A 21,525-nucleotide genomic window follows, 5' to 3' on the forward strand; every position below is an offset into this window, starting at 1 on the left:
CGCTTCATACGATGCCGGTGTCGGCTGTTTGTTACAGCCGACACTTCACAGTAACTAGCGGCATCACGCTCGAGAGCGATCCCGCTAGTTTAACGCGTTAAATGCCGCGGTCAACAGAGACCGCAGCATTTAAATCGTTAGAAAGAGGGGGGGGGCGATGGTTGCTACGGCTGCCTGGGGGCCTAATGAAGACCCCAAGGTCCGCCATCTTTGTACACTACAGGGCTTAATAGTTGCCTGTCAGAATCACGATATACTGCAATACATTAGTATTGCAATCAATCGTGTAAGCGATCTAAAAGTTCAAAAAGCCCCCTTTTCCCATTTTCCCCCTAGAGCATAGTAAAAAAAGAAATAAATAAGCATAATTGGTATCGCCGCGTTCGTAAAAGTCTGAAGTATGACAATATATTGTTATTTAACCCACACGGTGAGCGCTGTAAAAAAAAAATTGTAAACACCAGAATCTCTATTTTTTGGTCACCTAATCTCCCACAATAAATGAAATAAAAAGTGATCAAACCGTCGCATTTACACCAAAATGGTATTATTAAAAACTACAGCTTATCCCACAAAAAATAAGCCCTCATACCACTTAATCGACGGAAAAATAAAAAAGTTGTGGCTCTCGGAATTTGGCGACACAAAATACATTTTCTTTTACACACTTGGGTTTTTACTTGTAAAAGTAGTAAAATATAGAAAAAAACTATATATATTTGGTATCGCCGTAGTCGTATTGACCCAGAGAATAAAGTTAACATGTTGTTTTAATTGCACAGTGAATTCCGTAAAAACGGTGCGCAAATAAAACATGGAGGAATCGCTGTTTTTTTCATTTTCTACCCCACAAATAATTTTTTTCCCGTTTCCTAGTACATTATATGGCAAAATAAATGGTGCTACGAAAAACTACAACTCGTCCCGCAAAAACCAAGCCCTCATAGTACTATATCGACGGAAAAATAAAGACATTATGATGATAATAATGGATGGGGTAGAGCGATCGGAGTAACGATCGCTCGTCCCCATCCATAGCTCCGTGTGACAGGAGCAAAGGAGCGATCATGGCCGGCCTTAGCTATGTTCGACCAGTGCGGTCGCACAGGGCGCCAGCCGCCACACGGCAAGAGGGGCGCCAGCGGGTGTGTGTATCCCCACGCCGTTGCAACTACCAGCGGGGATACACACACTAACTGCAGTTTGACACGGGCGCTTCTTCACTTAGTGGCCATCGCTACCGCTGTAGCAGCCATAGCGGCTGCCAGCGGTGACACCGGGCATGAGGGCGGTGGCGCCACTAGCAGCTGCTGTGGCTGCTATAGCGGTAGCGGTGGCACTATAGCAGAGCAGGGAGGTATCTCCCTGCTCTGCTGTCTACTAGCGCCACTGAAGCTCCCTTCAGCTACAGTGGCGCTAGTAGACAGCAGAGCAGGGAGATACCTCCCTGCTCTGCTATGGTGCCCCCCTGTAGATAGCAACCCCCCCTTCCAGGATAGCGCCACTGTAGCTCCCTGAAGGATTCCACTCCAGGAGAAGCCAATGACATCATGGACACAGACGACAGGAGCTTCTCCTGGAGTGGAATCCCCGTTCATAGAGTCTGCAATGCTGTGACCGGGGATTCCGCTTCAGGAGTTTCCCTGATGTCACTGTCCATATATGGACAGAAACATCAAGCAGCGCTCCAGGAGCGGAATCCCCGGTCACACGGGGATTCTGCTCCTTCAGGGAGCTACAGCGGCGCTAGTAGACAGCAGAGCAGGGAGATACCTCCCTGCTCGCTATAGTGCCCCCCTGTAGATAACAACCCCCCCTTCCAGGATAGCGCCACTGTAGCTCCCTGAAGGAGAGCAATCCCCGTGTGGCCGGGGATTCCGCTCCTGGAGCGCTGCTTGATGCCTCTGTCCATATATGGACAGTGACATCAGGGAAAACTCCTGAAGCGGAATCCCTGAGCACAGCGTTGCAGACTCTATGACCGGGGATTCCACTCCAGGAGAAGCCAATGACGTCATGGACACAGACGACAGGAGCTTCTCCTGGAGTGGAATCGACGGTCATAGCATCTGCAACGCTGTGGACGGGGATTCCGCCTCAGGAGTTTTCCCTGATGTCACTGTCCATATATGGGGATTCCGCTCCTTCAGGGAGCTATGGTGGCGCTATCTTTACTGGAAGGAGGGGGGGTTGCTATCTACAGGGGGCTTGTTTCCACAAAAACAAGTGTGGAAATAAACTAAGATATAACTTTTATTTAATCTAGCTAAAAGGATTAATCCTTTACTCAGACTAAATAAAAGTTATAACTTAGTTTATTTCCACACATTTATTTGATAGCTGGGAAAGCTGGGCATTTTGTGTGCTCCTGCACAGTTGTCCTTTTTTGAATGTCTATTGCCCGCCAGCTGTCAGGGTCATTTCGTAGTCCTTGCACTACCTACCAGGGGGCTGTGGGCTGTGTGGCACTACCAACCAGGGGGCTGTGGGGCACTACCAACCAGGGGGCTGTGGGGCACTACCAACCAGGGAGCTGTGGGCACTACCAACCAGGGGGCTGTGGGCTGTGGGGCACTCCCTACCAGGGGTCTTTGCGACACTTCCTACCAGGGGGCTGTGCGGCCCTCCCTACAGGGGGCTGTGCGGCCCTCCCTACAGGGGGCTGTGCGGCCCTCCCTACAGGGGGCTGTGCGGCACACTCTACAGGGGGCTGTGTGGCGCTATCTACAAGTGGGCTGTGTGGCGCTATCTACAAGGGGGCTGTGTGGAGCTATCTACAAGGGGGCTGTGTGGCGCTACCTACAAGCGGGCTGTGTGGCGCTACCTACAAGGGGGCTGTGTGGCGCTACCTACAAGGGGGCTGTCTGCCGCTACCTACAAGGGGGCTGTCTGCCGCTACCTACAAGGGGGCTGTCTGCCGCTACCTACAAGGGGACTGTCTGGCGCTACCGAGAAGGGGGCTGTCTGGCGCTACCTAGAAGGGGGCTGTCTGGCGCTACCCACAAGGAGGCTGTGTGGTGCTACCTTCAAGGGACTATGTGATGCTACCCACAAGGGGGCTGTGTGGCGCTACCCACAAGGGGCTGTGTGGCGCTACCTACAAGGGGGCTGTCTGGCGCTACCCACAAGGGGCTGTGTTTGGCGCTACCCACAAGGGGCTGTGTGGTGCTACCTACAAGGGGCTGTGTGGTGCTACCTACAAGGGGTCTGTGAGTGGGGGGCTGATGGTCATTTTACTGTGAGTGGTGGGCTGATGGTCATTTTGCTGTGAGTGGGGGGGTGATGGTCATTTTACTGTGAGTGGGGGGTTGATGGTCATTTTTCTGTGAGTGGGGGGCTGATGGTCTTCAAGTGGTTTCCACTTCTGACCTCCAATTGAAATTCATAGGAGGCAGAAAATACCTGCGGCGCCGGTTTTTTTTTCCTGCGTCTTTTGCATTCGCTTCAACAGCTTAAGAAAAAACACAAAGAAAAGTGTAATGACGGGGTAGGGAGACAGACAGGTGAGCCCTAATCTACCCGCCACTCAGTCCCTGCCTACTTGCAACGGCCCGTCCTAGGCGACGGTGTACAACTGGGCGACGGTCCCTACGCTCAATAAGTGCACGACAGACAAACAGACAAGGGTACACAGAAGCGAAGGGAAATGGGGCAGTTGCCCACGGCAACACATTGAGCAACAAGAGTAGTGAACGAGCCGAGTCAAACCAGTAGTGCATGAGGTACAAATCACAGAGCAGGAGCGTAGTCAGTAAAGCCAGGGTCAAAAATGAAGCAAGGTCAATAATCATAGCAGGAGCAGCAGAGCCAGGAAACAGAAAAGAATCACAGGCAAAGGAGGAGCAGGAAATGCAGGTATAAATAGACAGAGGGCGGGAGCTAGCTGCGTCTGGCCAGGCTGTGATAGGCTCTCCCACTCCTCAGCCTCCCAGCCTGACTGGTAGAAGATCGTGTCACTCTCTCAGACTTAGGAGCAGGTGCAGACTGATTACCCACGGGCGTCGACACAGAAGCTGTGTCTGGCAGATCCTTTACAGAAAAGTCACACAACGCTGTCAGTTGCTGAAGGAATTTTGAGGCAGATTTTTTTTGCCTTACAAAAAACGTGTGTGAACATGCCCTACGAGTGGAGTGCTTGTTCTTAGCCGTTTTCTGTCTTTCTCAAAACAATTTTTGGTAGGGGGGCCCTGAGGAAATTTTGTTTTTCCAGTGCTGCCTCGAGTCCGAAAAGATTGTGAAACTCTGTACTAGGCTACAGGGTCCCGTCATGGAGCAGCTCAGTTCGTCATGGGAACGGGGCCTAGGTGAGTACAATTTTTGTTTGGGGGCACTGTCTACAAGGGGGAGGTGCGGGGACTGTATGGCACGATCTACAAGGGGGAGGTGGGGGACTGTATGGCACTGTCTACAAGGGGGAGGTGGGAGACTGTATGGCACTGTCTACAAGGGGGAGGTGGGGGGCTGTATGGCACAATCTACAAAAAGGAGGTGGGTGGATTATGGCACTGTCTACAGGGAGGCTATATGGCAAAATCTACAGGGGGACACTATACTGTGTGGGGGCCGCTAAGCGGACATTATACTGTGTAGGGGTACTACAGATGGCATAATACTGTGGGCACAATTAGAGGACAAAATACTGTGTCCTTGAAGGGGTTGTAATATATTATATTATTATTATTATACTGCACTAAAGGGGCATTATCATTTTTTTATGGGGCATTTTTTTTAAAGATGGGGTGGGGCGCCGAAAGATCATTTCGCACAGGGCGCCATCTATCCTAGGGCAGACTCTGCGAGCGATGTCTCGTTGATCGGCGCTCGCTGCACTGGCCGAATATCAGCAGGTGTAAAAGGGCATTTACTCTAGCAGAGCAGACAGATAGCTACGACTGGCTATGAAACACCACTCAGTAAAGCTGCCCCATTGTGTGTCTGAGATAGGGAAATTAGATTGTAAGAAACATCGAGGACAGGGACTGGTTTGAGTGATGAGGATCTCTGTACAGAGCTATGGACTATGTTGGCACTATATAAACAATAATAAATTAATTAATAAAAACAATATATAGATGAGCAGCTGCCAAATGTGACTAGACATACTGTAAATCTCTGTTGGAATGAAAATAGGACTGGAAAAGTCTGACTTTTTGCCTGATCAAACATTAGACAATAGAACCAACCAAAATCAGCACGGCCCTTTGGCAATTAACTAGTGTTAAATCAGAGCAGATACTGCATATCCTGGTAATGGGATATACTGGGGGTGGTAGGCTGCAATAATTGGATCCAATAGCCTAATTTATTACAATGCCAATTTTCCTAACAGTTTCGTCATATAACGTATCATAATTGGTACAGGTTGTACTGACTGAAAGCATTGTTGGACAGATTATAGGTATAACTTGGGCAGATCCAGTTTATATTGCCCTAGTTATGTGTTTTGTAATACTGGAAGGTATGGCGAATGTCACTCAGTACAATGTACGGCCCACAGTATTCACAGTCAGAAACAAGGCATCATCCTTCTGTTAATGATTATCATACCTGAGAACTCCCAGCAGTTGACCCTGGGGTATGTGCACACACACTACTTACGTCCGTAATTGACGGACGTATTTCGGCCGCAAGTCCCGGACCGAACACAGTGCAGGGAGCCGGGCTCCTAGCATCATACTTATGTACGATGCTAGGAGTCCCTGCCTCTCCGTGGAACTACTGTCCCGTACTGAAAACATGATTACAGTACGGGACAGTTGTCCTGCAGAGAGGCAGGGACTCCTAGCATCGTACATAACTATGATGCTAGGAGCCCAGCTCCCTGCACTGTGTTCGGTCCGGTACTTGCGGCCGAAATACGTCCGTCAATTACGGACGTAAATAGTGTGTGTGCACATACCCTTAGGATTTTCAGGGACATCTCAGGTTCTCAGTGTTTCCATGCACAGTCTCAGGGTTCAGTCTCCTTTTCCATGTTTATTTAGTGATTTTCAGCTGCCCATTATTCTCATTTCTACAATGATATTTGTATTTCATAACTGCACTAGTTCTATATTTGGAGTGTCCCAAATACGGAGTAAATGTTAGGAAATTGAGATATTCACCAGTAGTATTTTTTTTGCTTCTGTATTTCATACACAGTATTTGTTGTCTGTATCGGTATCGTACTTCTTCTCATTTTTTTTTTTGCCATATGGCTGAAAGTGGCACCATATGTACGATGATTGTGCTGATGGAAATGGCCATCCGATATTTGTGATGATAGCTCCAGTAAATGCATCTTTAGGCTGAATTCGCACACAGCGTTTACTTGCGTTTTTGTTGGCACTTTTCACAGCAATTTTTTAGCGTTTTTTCCCAAAAAAACACTGCACCAGCTGTAACTTTAAAGCCTACAGTAAAATATGGGAAAGCCTACGTAAACAGTGTTTTGGTTTTTGAACATTTCGTAGTGTTTTTTGAGACCAGTGCTATTTTTTACAAAATGCAACATGCTCTAGGTATGGCGTTTTTCCATAGGCTTCTATGTTACGCATGTACAAAATTACACTAAATAAAAGAACACAACCAAAACCGCATGTAAAAAAAAGCAGCGTCTTGTTGCATTTTTCGTGGTGTCTTCTTTGGCATTTTTCACTGCATTTTTTGGGTTAAAAACACTACAGCCAGATGTTACTTCACAATCTATAGTGAAATTTTGAAAAGGATACATAAATATCGTTCTGGTTAGTGCCGTTTCTGGTTCAGTGGCGCTTTTTTGAAAACACTGCATACTCTGGCGTTTTTCTCTGGCATTTTCCCATAATCTTCTATAAGGCTAGTAGGACGCATACTCTAGGTATGGCGGTTTTCTGGAATCTTTTCCACAGGCTTCTGGGCAAGGACTTCAAACACGACAGGAAAAAAATATACTCAAATGTTTCAAAATAAGTGTAAGTCCATACGTAGCATAAATACTGAAGATTTTTCGTAACGGATTTTATTGCAGAAAATCCACAGCGTAATACAGTAGCAGCAAAGTGGATGAGATTTTAACAAGATGCTGCAATTTTTGTGAGGGTAAGGGCTTATTCAGATGAACATGTAATACGTCCGTGCAACGCGCGTGATTTTCACGCGCCTCGCACGGACCTATGTTAGTCTATGGGGCCGTTCAGACTGTCAGTGATTTTCACGCAGCGTGTGTCCGCTGTGTAAAACTCACGATATGTCCTATATTTGTACGTTTTTCGCGCATCACACACCCATTGAAGTCAATGGGTGCGTGAAAATCACGCGCAGCACACGGAAGCACTTCCGTGTGACGTGCGAGATTCGCGCAACAGCAGTAAAAACTATGAATGAAAACAGAAAAGCACCACGTGCTTTTCTGTTTACAAACATACAAACGGAGTGTCATAATGATGGCGACTGCGCAAAAATCACGCAGTCACGCATCATACGCTGCTGACACACGGAGCTGTTATGGACCTTTTGCACGCGCAAAACGCCGCATTTTTTGCGCGCGCAATACGCACACGCTGGTGTGAATCCGGCCAAAAGCTGAGATTCCGCCGCAAAAATCCCTACTCAGAAAAAAAAGCCAATACTTACCCAGATCTTTATGCTCTTGCGTCCAGCCCGACCTCCAGAGATGATGTTTCATCCCATATGACTCCTGCAGCCATTCGCAGGCTACAGAGGTCAAATGGGATGAAACGTCATCCCAGGAGGCCGGGCTGCAGGACTTGAGAGGGACGCGTCGCCATGGCTACAGGTAAGTAGTCTTGTCCTTGTCTGCCGACAGCTGAAGAGTGAGAGCATGCGCGCGCACACACTCTCCTCTCTCCAGCTCTTGCTGTAACACTGTCCGTAGCTGATTGGACAATGTCACAGCCATAGTAACACGCCCCCTTGCCATTACACGCCCCATTGACAGTTCAGGGGGTTATTTAAATATTGGGCGCCAAATATAACAGCACCGATATCTAAATAACGGAGGAGGGTAGAATTTTTTTTTTTAAGTGCCCCAGGGTTTGTGCAGCCCTGCCTATTACATGCTGCACTCAGCTGCACATGTATGGGCAGGTGAAAGGTTCTCTTTAGAGTGAAATATGAGAAAGCCTACAAACACAACGTTTTATAACCTAATATGCGTTAGCTTAGCACAACTGTACACCTCATTCTGAGCTCCCTCCAAATAAACATAGCTGGAATCACACATTGGGTATTTTTTTCAGATTTTATTGCAGATTTTGTTGCAGATTTTTGGCTTTGGCTTTGGTTTTGGTTTCAAAATTGTCAACAAATACGTGATGTGTAATGCCAGCCTTATAACCAAAGAAAGCACAAAGGACAACAACAAAATGGGGCACTGAGCAGTATTCCATGCAAGCGGCCTTTCTCCAGGGTACACTATTATTTTTTTTATGTGTTACTTCTTTACATTTATTCTCTCATTATAGTATCCCCTTGGTGTTTGCAATTTTCAGTTTTTGCTCCAATCTAATGATTGGCGACCAGCATTTATGTTTTGCTGGATCTATATACTCATGGTTTAATACTATTTCCCCTGCTGCTTCTACATACATAGGGGTGCATTCAGGGGCACTATCTGAATATATATGGCATGTTATTTGTACACTAGCTACTAAGAAATGATATTGACTGCTCCGTAGTATTAGGATGATCCTTCTTGTGTATGTTGGTCTTACCTGTATTGAACAAAGATTAATAGAGATGAAAATTTTTGGAGCTTCTATAGGTGTTATATATATATATATATATATATATAAACACGTATATATTTTTATATATATATATATATATATATATATATACACACACACATATATATATATCTGTATACACGTGTATATATATATATATATATATATATATATATATATATTCTATTAAGAGCGCTCTCTGTCAGTGGTACCATGTGGACTTTTGATCTGATTTACAGATGTGAACAGTTTGTAAAATTTAAGTAGAATATCAAAATACTTTATGCTAAATGAGTTTAGGGACTACTGTTCTAATGTAGTATTTAGCTCTTTAATATTCTTATTACAGGGCCACAGAAAGCTTCATATTGTATAGCATCACGGAGACCATGTTTAGAAGGTTCCCAGCAATGATGACTACAGATGAAGTGTTTTCAGTTGGTCTGTCAACAGTGTGAAATTCTTTCCCCTCCTTGGCGTACTTTGGTTGGACAGACAACCGGGCAGCTATTTCAGGGTATGCATTCTGGCTGCATTCCTCGCTACACACACGTTGGCAGGTGTGGTCACGGATGGAGCAGTGCATTGCAGCACAAATCTGTGGAGAAAACCTGTTCTGTTCTAAACTTAGAGTATGTCTGTCCAAATAGGAACACGATAAATAGGACAAATGTGTTGACATACATTTATATATACGTTTTCTCCATCAGCATTTCTTCTCTGTGACTATGTTGACATTCTCATGAATTGGTTCAGTGTATAAAATTCCTTTCTCCACTATTGATCTGCTGCAACAGTCTGCCTCTTGTTCCATTCAAGCTACTTTCAGACATGGCGTATGTGTGATGTTTGTCTGGTGTGCAATTCCTCAAATAAAATCCTGCACCACCCAGACATATCACGTAAGGCCTTATTCAGATGGCCGTATTTCCCGGACCGACCACAGTTCAGGGAGCCGGGCTCCTAGCATTATAGTTATATAAGATGGTAGTAGTCCCTGCCTCCCAACAGCAATACTGTCCCGTACTGAAAACATGATTACAGTACGAGACAGTATTCCTGCAGAGAGGCAGGGACTCCTCTCATCATAGATAACTATAATGCTAGAGCCCAGGTCCCTGAAGTGTGGTCAGTCTGGGAAATACTGCCGACACACGGTCCATAAATCACGGACCGAATACGGCCGTCTGAATAAGGCCTTACACTCATTTTCTGTATTTCCCATTGAGTTAAAAAAAACGCTAAGGCCCCATGCACACGACCGTAGAATTCGTCCGTAATTACGCCCCATTTTCACCTATAACTTTTTTGTCCATAGGAAAACAATGCGAGCCCTAGCCTTATTCTGAAGAAAGTATATCAGAAAGGCCATATAGACATGACCTTTTCTTTCATACTTCATATGGTTTTGTTCTATAATACGGAGTCAATGTTAGTCAATGGAGCAATGCACACGTACATATGTTTTTCATAAAAAGTCTGCATAAGGCCAGGTTCCCACGGGTAGGATACGCTACGTAAAAATCACATAGCGTATCCAACCTGGAACCCCCAGTACATGAGAAAACTTTCATACTTACCTCCTACCTCTCGTCTGAACGTAGTCCGGCCTCCTAAAATGACGTTGCAGGCCATGTGACACTGCAGCCTGTGATTGGCTGCATCCAGGGGCGGACATACCGCATGTGCAGCCGGTGCAGCTGCACAAGGGCCCCGCGTGGGAAGGGGGCCCGTTCCTCTGCTGGCCGACTCAGTTCTCAGCTGCGCGATGCTGAGGACTGAGACAGAGGCCCGTGGACCACTGGCGTAGCTATAGGGGTCGCAGCGGTCGCAATTGCGACCGGGCCCCGAAGCCAGGGGGGCCCACGGCCCCCCGCACCACATCAATAAAAAGTTACTATAGTAACTCGGGCCGCGGGCCCCTGTTACTATAGTAACATACTTTACTTACCTTCCTGGTTCCGGATCGCAGCGGAGGTCCTGACGTCAGGCGCTGTGCGCAGCACATGACGTCACAGCGCTATGCGCCGCGCACAGCATCGAGACGACAGAACTCCCGCCGCGGCCGAAGAGGAAGGTAAGATAGCCCTGACTGGCGGGGTCCGACTCCTGGGACCCGCCAATCAGCTGTTTTGAAGGGGCCGCAGCACTCGTACGAGAGCTGCTCCCCTTCATTCCTGTCACTTCATTCCGGTCACACTGTGAATCGGTTTCGGCGATTCACAGTGTGGGCGAGTAGTGAAATGAAGGGGAAGCAGCTCTCGTACGAGTGCTGCGGCCCCTTCAAAACAGCTGATTTGCGGGTCCCGGGCGACACATCAGCTATTGATGGCCTATCCTGAGGATAGGCCATCAATGTTTAGGGACTGCACAACCCCTAAGCCTACGATGTAGCAGGCTTAGGGGGCCCATGAGACAGGATCACAGATTGTGTGATGCTGTCTGCTGGGCCCTGTATCTAAGCCAATCACATGGTAGGCTTAGATACATGGCCCATGCGTGATCCTGTCTGCTGGGCCCTGTATCTAAGCCTACCACACTGTAGGTTTAGATACAGGGCCCCAGCACACAGTAATCTTATACTGTATAAGATTACTGTCTGCTGGACCCTGTATCTAAGCCTACCTTGTGGTAGGCTTAGATACAGGGTCCCACAGACAGTATCACACATGGGCCCTGTATCTAAGCCTTAGGGTATGTGCACAGACACTAATTACGTCCGTAAGTGACGGATGTATTTCGGCCGCAAGTACCGGACCGAACACACTGCAGGGAGCCGGGCTCCTAGCGTCGTACTTATGTACGACGCTAGGAGTCCCTGCCTCGCTGTGGGACAACTGTCCTGTACTGTAATCATGTTTTCAGTACCGGACAGTTGTCCGGCAGCGAGGCAGGGACTCCTAGCGTCGTACATAACTATGATGCTAGGAGCCCGGCTCCCTGCAGTGTGTTCGGTCCGGTACTTGCGGCCGAAATACGTCCGTCAATTCCGGACGTAATTAGTGTGTGTGCACATACCCTAACACATGTGTTACTAATCATTTTTTGTGTGTTTTCTTACAGGTTCGGTCGTTGGACTACGGCGGATTCCAGGACTACTTCGATGACAGCTTTTTTTTTTATTAATAAAATGGTTAATGAGGGTTGTGTTTTTTTTTTTTATTTCAATAAAATATTTTTTCTATGTCTTTGTGGTTTTTTTTAAACTATATTACTACCGCCTTAGTAATGGCCGCCGGCTGATTGACAGCATCCATTGCTAAGGCAGGGCTTAGTGTTAGCCGGTGCAGAGGCTAACACTAACCCCCTTTATTACCCCGGTACCCACCGCCACCAGGGGTGCTGGGAAGAGCCGGGTACGATCCAGTACCTGACCATCTGTAGTGATGGTCGGCCACTGGGGTGGCCGCAGGCTGGTATTATCAGGAGGGGAAAGGCCAGATACAGTGGCCCTTCCTACCCTGGTGATGCTAGGCTGCTGCTGCTTTATTGTATCTGGCTGGTTATGAAAATGGGGGGGACGCCACGTCATTTAAAAAATAATTGGAAAGAACGATGTCGGGTCCCCCCCAATTTTCATAACCAGCCAGATACAACACAGCAGCAGCAGGCAGCATTACAAGGGTGGGAAGGGCCACTGTTTTTGGCCTTCCCCAGCCTAATACTACCAGCCTGCGGCCACCCCGGTGCCTGCCCGTCACTACAGCTGGTCGGGTACTGGTTTGTACCCGGCTCTTCCCAGTACCCCTGGTGGCGGTGGGTACCGGGGTAATAATGGGGGTTAGTGTAGACTCTGCACCGGCTAACATTAAGCCTCGCCTTAGTAATGGAGGTTGTCAATCAGCCAGCGGCCATTACTAAGGCGGTGATAATAAAGTTTAAAAAGATACAAGCACATAGAAATTTTTTTTATTGAAATAAAAACACAACCCTCATTAACCATTTTATTGAGAATAAAAAAAACGCCGTCATTGAAGTCCTCGTATCCGAAGTCCAACAACCGAACCTGTAAAAAAAACACAAACACACAAAAATAATCAGTAACACATAAAGAAGCAAAATTATTATTCTTACCTTTCCTGGGTCCAGCGCTGGAGCCGCAATGTCAGCGAGCTGGGCCCTGTATCTAATCCTATCATGTGTGATACAGTCTGCTGAGCTGTGTATCTAATCCAATCATGTATGATACTGTGCTGGGCCCTATATCTAATCCGATCATGTGTGATACTGTCTGCTGAGCCACTGTATCTAATCCTATCATGTGTGATACTGTCTGCTGAGCCACTGTATCTAATCCTATAATGTGTGGTACTGTCTGCTGAGCCACTGTATCTAATCCTATCATGTGTGATACTGTCTGCTGAGCCACTGTATCTAATCCTATCATGTGTGGTACTGTCTGCTGAGCCACTGTATCTAATCCTATCATGTGTGGTACTGTCTGCTGAGCCACTGTATCTAATCCTATCATGTGTGATACTGTCTGCTGGGCCACTGTATCTAATCCTATCATGTGTGATACTGTCTGCTGAGCTGTGTATCTAATCCTATCATGTGTGATACTGCCTTCTGAGCCACTGTATCTAATCCTATCATGTGTGATACTGTCTGCTCAGCCACTGTATCTAATCCTATCCATAGTTTATAGGGTCGTAGTGCTATAGATATGCTATGCTGTCTCCTATACACACACTTTTTTTTGGGGCGGACACATATGTATTGGGGCTATTTCCCGGACATTTTAAGCCCTGAGGGTATGTTCACACGGCAGCGTCTGTTACGGCTGAAATTACTGTGCTGTTTTCAGGAGAAAACAGCACCGTAATTTCAGCCGTAATGGCATGTGCAGGCGTCTTTTGCTGCGTCCACTACGGAAGTAATTGAAGCTGGTTTTCCATGGAGTCCATGGAAAACGGCTCCATTTACATCTGAAGAAGTGACAGGCAGTTTTTTACGCGCCGCCTTTCGACAGCGGCGCGTAAAAAAAAATGACCATCGGCACAGAACATCGTAAGACCCATTCAAATGAATGGGCAGATGTTTTCCGACGCTTTTGAGCCGCATTTTCGGATGTAATTCAATGCTAAAACGCCCAAATTACGTCCGTAAATAGTGTGTGTGTGAACCCAGCCTTAGTGACGCCCCGGCTGCTAGTGCTGCATTGTTGGGTCACTTAGGAGACCCAGCGATGCAGCTGAAAGCGGACCGTCGGCCATGAGAAGTTTGCGGGGTGGGGGGGGGGGGCCCTGGCACATTATCTGCACAGGGGCCTTTTGCAGTCTGTGTCCGCCACTGGCTGCATCAGTCACATGGGATATAATATCATCCCAGGAGGCCGGACTGCAGGAAGAAGGAGAGAGTTCTGTGTAAGTATGCGCTGCGATTCAGCTGCAAAAGTCGCAACATATGGCTTCCTGTTGCGAGCTTTGCATCCCCATACAATTCCGGAGGAGGTAAATTTCTTAACGTTTACTAAATCTCATCCACTTTGCTGCTACTGTAAATGCTGCAGAATTTCCGCACAGAATTCCGTTGCGGAAATTCCTCAGCGTTTACACTACATGGGAACCCAGCCCTAAGGGTGCAGTCACACGCGGCAGATTTTGTTGCAAAAATTTCTATGACTGAAAATCAGTTCCGTTCATCTAAATGGTTTGCAAGTTCCATTCAGATGAATGAAACTGATTTTCAGTCAAAAAAGTTTCTGCATCAAAATCTGCCGCACGTGACTGCATCCTACGGCCAGGACCGTTTTTTAGACAAAGTGTGGCCATGGGCAAAGTTAAAAGTGGGGTCCCAAATGCTGAATCATTGCATCAATAATGCAGTCAATTCATAAGACGGTGTGCAGAGAACTGCATCGCTGATTTCTAGCGTGTCCAGGAATGTTGCAAGCCCCAAAGCATTCGTCCCCCCTCTCACACAAAAAAAATATCTATAAACAGTTATTAAATCACACCACTCTACCAGATTAAATATTACCTGCATACTGTTACTGAACACAACTCACTATTATATGACCAATATTATCAATAATAACACAATTTAACCCCTTAATGACCGCCGATAAGCCTTTTCACGGCGGTCATTAATGGGCTTTATTCTACAGCGCCGCCATTCCACGGCGCTGCATTAGAATAAAGTAAACAGAGCAGGGAGCCGTGAATTCTCCCTGCTCTCAGCTGCCAGAGGTAGCTGGGGGCGTCCCTGCTCTGCCGGGTGAGATCGATATTAGTATCGATCTCACCCGTTTAACCCCTCAGATGCGGTGCTCAATAGCGTGCACCACATCTGAGTGGTTTTGGAGAGAGGGAGGGAGAGAGAGGGAGGGAGAGAGAGGGAGGGAGCTCCCACTGACACTCGGCGATAAGATCGCCGAGTGTCTGTGTCTCCGATGGCAGCCGGGGGCCTAATAAAGGCCCCCAGGTCTGCCTGTCGTGAATGCCTGCTAGATCATGCCGGAGGCATGACCTAGCAGATGCCTGTCCGTTTTAAACGGACAGGCAATAATACACTGCAATACAAAAGTATTGCAGTGTATTATAATAGCGATCAGAAGATCGCATAGTGAAGTCCCCTAGTGGGACTAGTATAAAAGTTAAAAAAAGTTGAATAAAGTTAATTAAAAAAAGTGAAAAAAAAATAATGAAAAAAACACTTTTTCCTCTTACAAAATGCTTTACTATTAAAAAAAACCACAATAAAGCAAAAAAGTTACACATATTTGGTATCGCCGCATCCATAACGACCCTGACTATAAAGCGGTTACATTATTTAACCCGCACGGTGAACGCTGTAAAAAATAAAATAAAAAACAATGGAAAAAATGCTGTTTTCTGTTAATCCCGACTTAAAAAAAATGTGATAAAAAGTGATCAAAAAGTCGCATCTACTCCAAAATGGTACCAATAAAAACTACAAGTCATCCCGCAAAAAACAAGACCTTATACAGCTATGTCTACGCAAAAAGAAAAAAGTTATAGGTCTTCGAATGTGACAATGTAAAAATGTAAAAAATGGCTTGGCCATTAGGGCCCAGAATGCAAGCAGGGGGAAGGGGATAAGGTCCAAATAATACCGTCTCACGATAACAAGATAGTGACTGAATAATACTGCTACTGAAAAAAACACACTATACAAACATCAATATTACCAACATATAGTGAACATATAATGGTAGATACCAGTTACACACAGGATCTCTGCAGACCATGTAAGTGATTACAGCACATTTATATCCAGTCACTCACAAGTGATGTTTTCTCTGATTAGAGTCGTTCACTTTCACTTTTTTTCTCCTTCTTGCCCAGACCACAGTGATCACTTATTCCAGCCACGAATCGTCTCTGCAGAATTTAACACACAGACATGTTGGTTCCTCGCTTTTCCAGCATCCTCCCAACCTATACCCCATCCTCTAAAACTCGTAATCCACAGTGCCCCAGATGGTAATAATGATCCCTTAGTGCTCTACACAAAAAATGGGCCTTATCAGTATCTGTGCCCCCACATAGTAATAATCCCCTGTAGATAATGCCACACAGCCCCCCTCTTGTAGATAGTACCACACAACCTCCCCTCTTTTAGATAGTGTCACACACAGCCCCCCCTCTTGTAGATAGTGCCACACACAGCCCCCCTCATGTAGATAGTGCCACACACAGCCCCCTCTGTTATAGATAGTGCCACACACAGCCCCCTCTTTTAGTTAGTGCCACACAGCTCCACAAACAATAAAACCTTTTTACTCAACTAGCCCCGTGCCCGTGACGGACGGAGCTGCTCCACAACCTCCAAACGGGACCCTTGTGTAGGCCAGTGTGATCCAGTGATGTCATCACGCTGGCCTGCGCAGAGATTCTGTCTCAGCGTCTTATAGGCTTCAGGCCTACGTGGCCCGTAGCCTATAGTATTCAATTGTATCAGCGTCCTGAGGACGCAGATACAATTTAATGTGGCAGTCGCTAGCACCACCCCCGGGGCTAGCGATGCCACCGGGCATGATGGGGCCCGTGCTGCCCGGCCCATATGGCTATGGCTGCTATAGTGGGCAGGGCAGCCTGGGCAATTGCTCAGTTTGTCCCCCCATAACTCCGCCCTGCATACGACCTTATTCACACAGTGCAGATATGCTGCAAATTTTGCATGTATTCTTTAACCAAAAGCCAGGAATGGAACGTTAACAGAAAAAATATCCAAAGGATGGCCTTATATGTATGTTCTCCTGGATCCAATTCTGGTTTTCGTCTAAAAATCTGCAGCAAATCTGCACTGTGTGAACAAGTATGCAGAATGCTCCATCAGGTGCAAAATGATGGCTGTAAAAACCACATAGAATTTAATAGAGCCTGACAAATAGGATCCATATTTATATGATATCCGTATTACGGGTCATTATCTGTATCAATATTCTGGTATTAATGAAAAACACTGAAATAACGCAAAGAAACAAAGGACTGAGACCGAACAAAGAAAAATAGAATTTATATTGGTGTTGTCATTCCATGGCCACAGCATGATTTGTTTTGTACAAGCAAGATTTCCTGTGTGAAAGGGTATTGAAACCTGTCGAGAACCAAGCAGCACCTTGTATGAGTGAGTGCTTGAGTACAGAAGACAATAGCCTGCACTCACATGCTAATTAGAAGGTAAATATCTGAAGGTGTGTCAGGCTATGGGAACTGCTATGTTTATAAATGCTGCAATATCCTTTTGTTCAAAGTGGCCAAACACATGTAAAAGTTCTATTGTCAAAGGGATTTGTTGAGTTATTTGAGATAGACAAACTGATTATATAATCAGACTTATATTACATGAATGATACCAGACTCGGTTCATTGTTAGGGCTTATTCAGACGAACGTGATATACGTCCGTGCAACGCGCGTGATTTTCACGCGCCTCGCACGGACCTATATTAGTCTATGAGACCTTGCAGACGTGTGTGATTTTTAAGCAGCGTTGGTCCGCTGCGTAAAAGTCACGACATGTCCGTTCTTTGAGCGTTTTTCGCGCATCACGCACCCATTGAAGTCAATGGGTGCGTGAAAACCACGCATGGCACACGTATGGCATTTATGGCAATTTCCGCAGCATTTCCGCTAGCTTTGTGCAAACTGCCGTACGGAAAATATTTCCCGATCTCTAAGAACGATATTGGATACTGTCATTGACACTAAATATACGGTATAGAAAGACGTATGCTAATACATGTGCTAATACAGTTGTATAAGGCCTTCTTCACACAAAAAATTTCTGCCAATTTAAACTTAATCAAAAATCCTTCTAAAAACGCCAGCGTTATTAAAAATGTTACATGCGTTTATAGTGGTATTTTGGTGACATTTTTAATTTGGTGTCATTTGGTACAAGCTTTTTTTCCTGCCGTTTTTGAAGTCCTATAGAGAAGTCCATGCGAAAAACGCCTGAAAAAACTTCATACCCAGAGTATGCTGCGTTTGTAAAAAAAAAACGTCACTGACCACAAAATTGCCTAAAAACGCCACAAACCATTACACAGTTGTATTTAGTGCATATTATACTTTACTATAGACTTGAATGTAGCATAAGAACGCATAAAAAAAATGCCACAAAATCCGCACAAAAATTCTGCAAAATGCTGTTTGTGAATCCAGCCTAAGCCTGCTAGTAAAAAAACAAATACACATATACTGGTATACGGTTTGTAGTTTTTTTAAATATAAGTTGTTTTATATAAGTTGAGGCTGCGGGATTCTATGATATCCTGGTCAAACGTGTCAAAAACATATTCTTTTGTCATATGTTTGCCCATTAAAACCTATAGACATGTCGGCGTATATACGTCAATCAGGAGATTTTCCCACGATATATGCTGAGTTTCAACAAAGAGAGTCCAATCCAAGGAACGCTTTATGAGGCCATTATATACCCCTTTCACTAGATTAAAATATATTTTAGTAACATCTGTGACTACAGAATTATGGCCAACTCACGGGTGGAAAATTCTAATGCTATATGTACCGCATTTTTAGTATTTTTCTTGTCAATGGGTGTACAGGAATATGCAGAACTCTACATGAAAGTTTTGTACATTTTTCCCAATAACTTAAATTTAAGATTTAAGTCTCCCTGAGATTTGGCATATGCTATTTCAAAAGTTGCCATTTGTTCTTCAATTGCTCCTTACTTCGATGACATTCAACAGATATTTCAATGATGTTGTTTGGAATCTGGTCCCTAGTACAAAGGGGCAGCAGCAAAGCAAGTACAGCTGTTCTGTACCAGGGCTGTTCAGGCACTGCAACGCATACCCATTCACTTGAAAAGGGCAGTCCTCTGCACAGCGCCATCCCCCCATAAACATAAGATCGTCAATAGATCCTGTTTAGGCTGGGTTCACACGACCACATTAACGTCCGTAAAGGACGGACGTATTTCGGCCGGAAGTCCCGGACCGAACTCAGTGCAGGGAGCCGGGCTCCTAGCATCATAGTTATGTACGACGCTAGGAGTCCCTGCCTCTCCGTGGAACTACTGTCCTGTACTGAAAACATGATTACAGTACGGGACAGTTGTCCTGCAGCGAGGCAGGGACTCCTAGCATCGTACATAACTATGATGCTAGGAGCCCGGCTCCCTGCAATGTGTTCGGTCCGGGACTTCCGGCCGAAATACGTCCGTCCATTACGGACGTTAATGTGCTCGTGTGAACCCAGCCTTACTCTCATTTCTATAGGCAATTCAAGTCTTATCATATAGGATAGCACTTTTTGAATTAAAAAGATAATAACAGAAGTTTATGGAAGAAAACAGATAAAAAGTTGTGTGAGAACAAGGTGGTCAGAAGCAGCTAGATAAAGTTCTTATGGACACGGATCCCTGCACAATGTGACTTACTCAATGTGAGTGTATATTTTTTATGTGTGTTGTGTGTGTGAGACGCCTAAGACATAACACCACATCAGCTCAAAGAGTACAGACACAAGCCGTACACACAATATGCTAAGACATGTGACTCAAATAATTGTTTTAAAGTCAACCTTTCAACGTCACTACTTAAGTGAAGATCACACAAATCCACTGAAATAGTTACCATTAACAGTTGAATGAGTCATGACGTCTGTTCCTGAAAATGCCAGAATAGTTTACGTTACATTTATGACAGATCGTGTATGTCCAATGAATTCTAGGCTTGGAGCACACTCCTGTTAAATATAATGTTTATAGGAAGACTCACTATGACAGATGTCACTAAGTGTAGCTCATTTCATAATCTTTTCCCCTTAACCTTAAATTGGTCATAAAGGGAAGCTTAACACTAGTAGAGCATAACAAAAGCACTTTAATCATCCTTATTGTCATAGCCTTTCATTATGATTAAAGGCCCGTTTACATGTAGCAAGTATCGTTACAATATGAATGATGCCGAAATGCTTAAAACAATTGATAAACAAGGAAAGTATAGTTTATCATTGGGGAAAATTAATTATAACCATGATCAATATTGTTTATGGAATTGTAACATGTAAATGGTCGACTTCTGACTTGTCCAACTGTATTGATTTACTAGTTAAATCAAATATGTGAATCTCCATTCAGTAAGAAAATTGTAACGTGTGAATGGGCCTTTACATGTAAAAAGATCTAAGGCCTAATGCACATGGTTGTAATACAGCTCCATACAACTGTAATTGGGCAGCCATAGGAGTCTATGGGGCCATACTATACTTCTTTACGCCTCAGATTTGATAGGCATGTAAATGCAACTGTCAGCCGAACGCTTGGCCAAATGTGCATGTTTATTTCCATAAGTAACCTGGAATAAGCCACTGCCAGACACATCTCGCTGCGGCTTATCTCCTGTGGGAAGAAAGGAATGGGCATGTTGAAATCCAACATGCTCGATCCTACTTTCCTCCGACATCTGCCTTTAGGGGAGAGTTGGAAGGCCCCATATGCATTAGATCGTCGCTGTTGGCTGATCCCGCCAGAGTCTATAGGTTGTTATTCCACGTGTATGAATGAATAAGGTCGCATTCGCATTGTAACGCTGCATACAGGGACCTTTGATTTGTGCTATGGTAGTGAAGCATTAGATTGGAGACACTAATAAGATTCTGTTAATGAATTGCATTGTATGCAGTTTCCTCATACTATCTTATTATTGGAATTATTATAAAGACAATAGACCTGCAGGAGGTAAAGTTCCTCATGGATGTCTTGTAGGCTTCATTAGCCTCGTACAGGCGACATTTGTACCAACTTGCATTCTCTGAATGGAGTAATAAAGCAGTTTATCAGAATTCCCATTATGAGCTTACTGAGACACTATAGGTTCTCTTACACCGGCCAATTTTGGCTGAAGCAATGAGCGCCGATCAACGAGACAGCTCGTTGATCGGCACTCGTTTGCTCCAGTCACAAGGAGCTATATATGGGGATGAGCGATCGTTACTCCGATCGCTCATCCCCATACATTATTATGTCAGCAGCGTGCCTCCCTGTTTACACAGGGAGATGTGTTGCTGAAAACGATATTTTAGTTTTTTTAAATGATACGATCAGCAGATGAACGAGTATTTGCTTGCTCATCTGCTAATCGCTGCCATGTTTACACAGGTCAATTATAGGCAACGAACGTTCTACGTACAATCGTTTGCCCGATATTTAGCCTTTAGACATGCAATCGCATGAACTTCAAAGTTTTACCCCTTTTTCAGCTTTTTAGGTCCTAAAACACTGTCGTACAGGCAATATAAAAACAATAGCAAGTTTGATAACTTGCTTTGATGATGGTGGATGGAATTCATGCAGGATAATAATCAAAATTTAGAAAA

Source organism: Rhinoderma darwinii, chromosome 2 (assembly GCF_050947455.1).
Source record: "Rhinoderma darwinii isolate aRhiDar2 chromosome 2, aRhiDar2.hap1, whole genome shotgun sequence".
NCBI classification, from domain to species: domain Eukaryota; kingdom Metazoa; phylum Chordata; class Amphibia; order Anura; family Rhinodermatidae; genus Rhinoderma; species Rhinoderma darwinii.